The following is a 5,638-nucleotide window of genomic DNA, read 5'->3' on the forward strand; positions in this document are numbered from 1 at the left end:
AAAGATGCAGACGTAGAGAATGGACTTGAGGACACAGGGAGGGGGAAAGGTAAGCTGGGACGAAGTGAGAGAGTAGCATTGACATATATACACTACCAAATGTAAAATAGATAGCTAGCGGGAAGCAGCTGCATAGCACAGGGAGATCAGCTCAGTGCTTTGTGACCACCTAGAGGGGTCAGATAGGGAGGGTGGGAGGGAGATGCAAGAGGGAGGAGATATGGAGATATATGTATACATATAGCTGATTCACTTTGTTATATAGCAGAAACTAACAAAACATTGTAAAGCAATTATACTCCAATAAAGATGTTAAAAAAATAATAAAATGGAAAAAACAATTTTAATTAAATTAATTTATAAGTGTTTGCCTATTCCTGGATTCTTTATTCTCTATTGATTTATTTTCTTCTGTTCTCATCCAATAACACACTATCTTCATTATGTAGTTATGTTATAATTTAAGTTTCTCAACTTTGGTACATCTGAATGTGTCTTCCTCATGCTTTCATTTTCTAAGAATGCGTCCTGGCCTTTCTCTTGGTTTCCCTGTCCACCCCCCTTTTAATTAGACTGTTCTTTACATCATTATTCCTCTATGTACAATATGTCCTTTTTCTGTAGTGATCTCAATATTTTTCCCTTAGCCTCTGGTTTGCTGTACTTCAACTACGTGGTTTTCTTTTTACTAAACCTTCTGGCAGTTCACTGATCTTCTTTGATCTATAAATTTATTCTTTTCACCAAATTCTAAGAATTATTGGTGCTAATTTTTCCATTGTGTTTCTGACCCTTTCTTTCAGTCCTCTCATTCTACATTTGAGATGCATATGTTAGACTGATATTATCACAAAGGTCATGGATGTAGGTTATTTTTCTCTCTCCCTCTCTCTCTCTCTTTTTTTCACTTTTTACTTCTGTGTTTAATTTTCAGATTAGGTCATTTCTTTTGACCTTTTTTCAAGAACAAGGATTATTTATTCTTGCAGCTCCTAACTGGATTGTCATAATCTACTGAATCATGTTGAGCTTTTCACTTCTACTATTTTCATTTTTAAAACAGGTTTTATAGTAAATGTTTTTTATTGCTCTAAAAATAAAAAGCACTTCAACGAGGAAAGAAAAAATGTCCTTCCACTAGGGTCTGGGCTGTATTCTAGGTTTCTTCAGGGCCCCAGGCTCAGGCTGGAACCCGGGTCTCCTCACCCGAGTGCGAGGAGGGGGCTAAATTTTGTCCACAGGCCTCAGGCCAGTCTTGCCTAGGCTGGGGGCTAAGGCTACAGAGCTTGCAACTGCCAACTGCTAACCCCTGCCTTTTAAGGGATCAATGGATTGTTGTTGAAAAAGCATGTAGTCCATAATCCAGTCAGACTTCTAGGCGGAAACTTCTAGGCGGCACTTACTATTTTAACACCTCAAGTAGGAAGCAGAGGACTAAGGACAATGATAAATCCAAGGAGAGGACCCTTGAAGATGATGAAGAGGAGAGAAGACTCAAGGATAGGAAGGACCAGCTGTACTGGGAGCATCTACTCACCTTGTTTGTCATTGCTGTCCTCATGAGCTGGCTGATCTCGCCCAGCACTAGCAGGGGTACCATTTCCTGGACCAACGTTGTCCACGAGATGCTGGCCAGGAGCCAGGTACAGAAGGTCCAGGTGGTGCCCCACAGTGATGTGGTGCAAGTCTACCTGCACCCCGGAGCCGGGGTGTTTGGGTGGCCTCAGCTGGCCTTGATGCATGGAATGCAGGTTTTAAATACTGATATATTTGAGAGAAGCTTCCAGCAGCTGAAGATGAGCTGAATATCGAAGGCAAGGTCAGGATCCCAGTTTCCTATAGGCTTAGGGGCTTCTTTGGAAATGCCCTCTCTGCCTTGGGGATGACAGCCGTGGGCTCAGCCACCCTGTGGTAGGTTTTGCGTCTGGCTAGAAAGACTGGAAGTGAAGGAGGAATCAGTGCTTTCAATCGGATTAAAATGGCTCCTCGCGCGATTGCGGACGCGACAAAGATGGGAAAGGAGTCAGCCCTTGTTGCTGGGCCGGCCGTGGTCGGAAGGCATTGCGAGCCAAGGCGATGCGCCGGCGGCAGTGGTGCTGTTCTTGCAACAGGCCGCCCGGAGCCGGTGGAAAGAGGCCTCCGCCCAGGGCCCCGCACCGTGCACACCGACGAAATTCACGCGGTGGGCAAGAAGCACTCCACCAGCACGTCCTGCTTCTCCAGCACCAAGGACGAGCAGATGCCCAACTACCTTCTGGTGGAAATGCATGAACTGGGCACTCCCGACCACGTCGTCGTCCAGACGTCCACCGAGCTCACACGTTGCACAAAGCTCTGCTGGGGACCAGCTCCGGAGTGCGGAGCGGTGCGGCCACACCCACGTCTTTGAAGAGCCTGCGTGGAAGCCGTGCTGCGTGGGAAGCCGTGCGCATGTCCAGTTCGCCGCCGCCGCCGCCGAGAGCGTTATTGCCACGACTGCACCAAGAGCAAGCTCCTCTCCGAGAAAGAGCAGAAGGTGGTTGCATTTCTGAGTCAGTCAGTGCTTTTCTCTGCAGGTTGCTGGAGCACATGGAGGCGGTGAGGAAGATCTCCATCACACCAGGGACAAACGCTCCACTCGGCTTTGCTCAGACGCTCCCCAAGAGACCAGCGCCTCTTCACCATGAGCTGCTTTTGGAGCCGATGTGCATGGCCCTGGGCGGCCGTCCCCTTCGGGAGACCACCTCTTTTAACAAGGCCACTTCTGGCGCAGGAGACCCGCAGCTACTACTGTAGAACTTGCAGGGGGTAGGGTGGGAGAACCAGCCATGGGGGTCCAGACTTGCTGGGGCTTCCTTGCCCCCCAGCAGGTCATTATTACCAGCTAAAAGCCTCCAGGACTCACTTCCCTCCAGAGAACAGAGGTGATAAATGTGAGGGGCACTTGGGCCTTTCTTCTCCTAGTCAGGGTCTAAGGGTGCAAGCTTTCTGCAAGCCATCATCCTAATGTGTTCTGGGTCCCAGGAATTGTGGGGGAAATAGGTTCTTAGTACTTAGGAGTTGATCTTGTCGTTGGCCTTAGTGTAAAGACATAATTTTATGATCATGAATTTAGATATAAATGTAATGGGTTAAAATAAGAAAAGACACTCATATGCAAGTAGCCGTAGACAACTGGAAATACACACTTTGCATTCGTTCATGAGCAAAAAAAGTAGAGGTGAAGACTGAGAAATAAAACGTGAAGAACTCAGACGTTTAATGAGTAAGAGAAGAAAACAGAACTGGCTTCCAGGAAGTCAAGGAAAATGTGGGCTTGGAAACAACTATTAGTCTTGTGATTTGTGAATCCCTGATAGTTTTGATAGTTGAAAGTAAGGAATTTGGGGGAGTTAAGGAAAGAATAAAGAGCATGGAAATGTAGTGATTGTGAGATATTAATCCTTAGATATTAGTCATTTAAAAGGGCTGTAGTTTAAACATAAAATGACAGCATAAGGGTTAAGTCATTATCTCTGTGTTAGTTGATTATTTACCTGTTTGATGAAATTAAAAATTACAAAGGAGAATCAGAAATGAAGCATATAGGGCTCAGTTTGGGCTGTAACTGAAAACTTAAGTAGAGAAATTAGTTTTTGGAAGTAGTGCAAATGCTTTTTGGCCTGAGGCTAGAGAGTAGGAAAAAGAAGCTACGAAAGTAGAGAATGAGGACAGACATCACTTTAGATAACTTTGATTTCTCAATAAATTAATATCAGTGAATATGAAACTAAGAAAAGTGGAAAAGTTTTGAAACAGATATTGTGGAAGTACAGCCAAAGATGAATAGAAGAATTTTCAAAATCTTTTAGGGCCTAATAGATCTCAGTATAATTCACATAGTAAGAATTCAAACTGTTGATATAGTATATGATATTGAGATAAGCATTCTGTTTAAATAAGAACAAAACTAGACCAGCTAATGAATTATCCATAATAAAGAAAGCTGTCCTAGAGGAGAACAGATTTCCATCCTTCTTCCTCCTAATTCTACACTGATGATTTTTAAAACATGCTTACACATAAGTTTATCATCACTTATTATCCAAAGTGATTTTTAAAATCATTTCACTTGAGCATAGTTCCTGCAGCATATATTTTCCTTAATACCCCTACAACTTTCTTTTTCTTTTCTTGATTATTAGCTTTTTATTAAGATCCAAATATATATAGCATATGAGGTAAACAAAGTTTAAAGAAATCACCATTCCGATAAAGCATTCTTTTAAAGTCTAACATTCCTGAATACAGAATACTGATACATTATGCATTCTAGTAATGTTGGACAATATATATAAGTAAAAAACTGTACCAACAATCTAAGTTTGTATAATTAAGATACTGTATAAATTAAATTCTGCAGAATTTCTTCAAATAAAGGTGTTATAAGCATTCAGTTGTGACAGAGGCATCATCCTTTGTATCAGACCACACAAAGATATCCCAGAATGATATCAACTTAAGTGTACATAAATTTTTTGTAGTCCTTTGAATGTGTAAAGCTGAATCTATGCAAAATGTTCCTCTTCTGCTTAAGAGGATATGACTCTTACACAGATGTAAAGAACAAACATATGGACACCAAGGGGGGAAAGTGTGGGGGTGGGGGTGGTGGTGGGATGAATTGGGAGATTGGGATTGACATGTATACACTAATATGTATATAATGGATAATAAGAACTTGCTGTATAAAAAAATAAAATTCAAAGAGGATGTGACTATTTTTGTGTGGTAATAGGACACATGGATGACCACGGCACAGCCACGAAGGGTTGTAATTTACCCTTCATTTCTTGAGAACAAAGTCCCAGGGATTAAATTTTGAAGGATAAAATTAGTGGAAATCTTTAGAAGAAACAAACAAACAAAAAACTCAGCTAATGTTATAGTTAACATTGTTCACATTAGTTATTGGGATTGTTAACTGAGAACTTCAAATTAGTTCAATTGAACAACTAGACTTAGATTACATATTTATCCTGATATTATAAAGCAAAAATATGAAAATTCTATTTCTCTAGTTTTTAATATTTCATTACCTTTCCTATAGGAGTTCCTCAATTTTTCTGCCAAATACTCTATCCCCCCCCAAAAAAATTCTGCTATAACATATATTAGAGTTTTTCTTTTTCCTGAATTTCCTTTTATATTTCTTTTTTTTCCCAAATATTTTAAAAATTTATTTATTTTATTTATTTAGTTTTGGCTGTGTTGGGTCTTTGTTGCTGTGTGCGGGCTTTCTCTAGTTGCCGCAAGCGAGGGCTACTCTTCATTGCGGAGCGCGGGCTTCTCATTGTCGTGGCTTCTCTTGTTGCAGAGCACGGGCTCTAGGCGCGCGGCTTCAGTAGTTGTGACACGCGGGCTTCAGTAGTTGTGGCTCGCAGGCTCTAGAGCACAGGCTCCGTAGTTGTGGCACATGGGCTTAGTTGCTCTGTGGCATGTGGGATTTTCCCGGACCAGGGCTCGAACCCGTGTCCCCTGCAATGGCAGGTGGATTCTTACCCACTACACCACCAGGGAAGCCCTCCTTTTATATTTCTTTTCCTTTTTTTTCTGTTTCTTTCCGCCTACCTTCATTTTGTCATTTCTTTCTTCCTTAGAGGACCATATTTTCCCCTCT

General features: G+C 42.0%; 1 pseudogene; it reads left to right on the forward strand.

Annotated features, from left to right (window-relative positions):
* Positions 1-2,389, forward strand: part of LOC102981588 (paraplegin-like) — a 64,909-nt pseudogene extending 62,520 nt beyond the window's left edge.
* The last annotated feature ends 3,249 nt before the right edge of the window (positions 2,390-5,638 follow it).

Source organism: Physeter macrocephalus, chromosome 8, assembly GCF_002837175.3.
Source record: "Physeter macrocephalus isolate SW-GA chromosome 8, ASM283717v5, whole genome shotgun sequence".
Taxonomy (NCBI): domain Eukaryota; kingdom Metazoa; phylum Chordata; class Mammalia; order Artiodactyla; family Physeteridae; genus Physeter; species Physeter macrocephalus.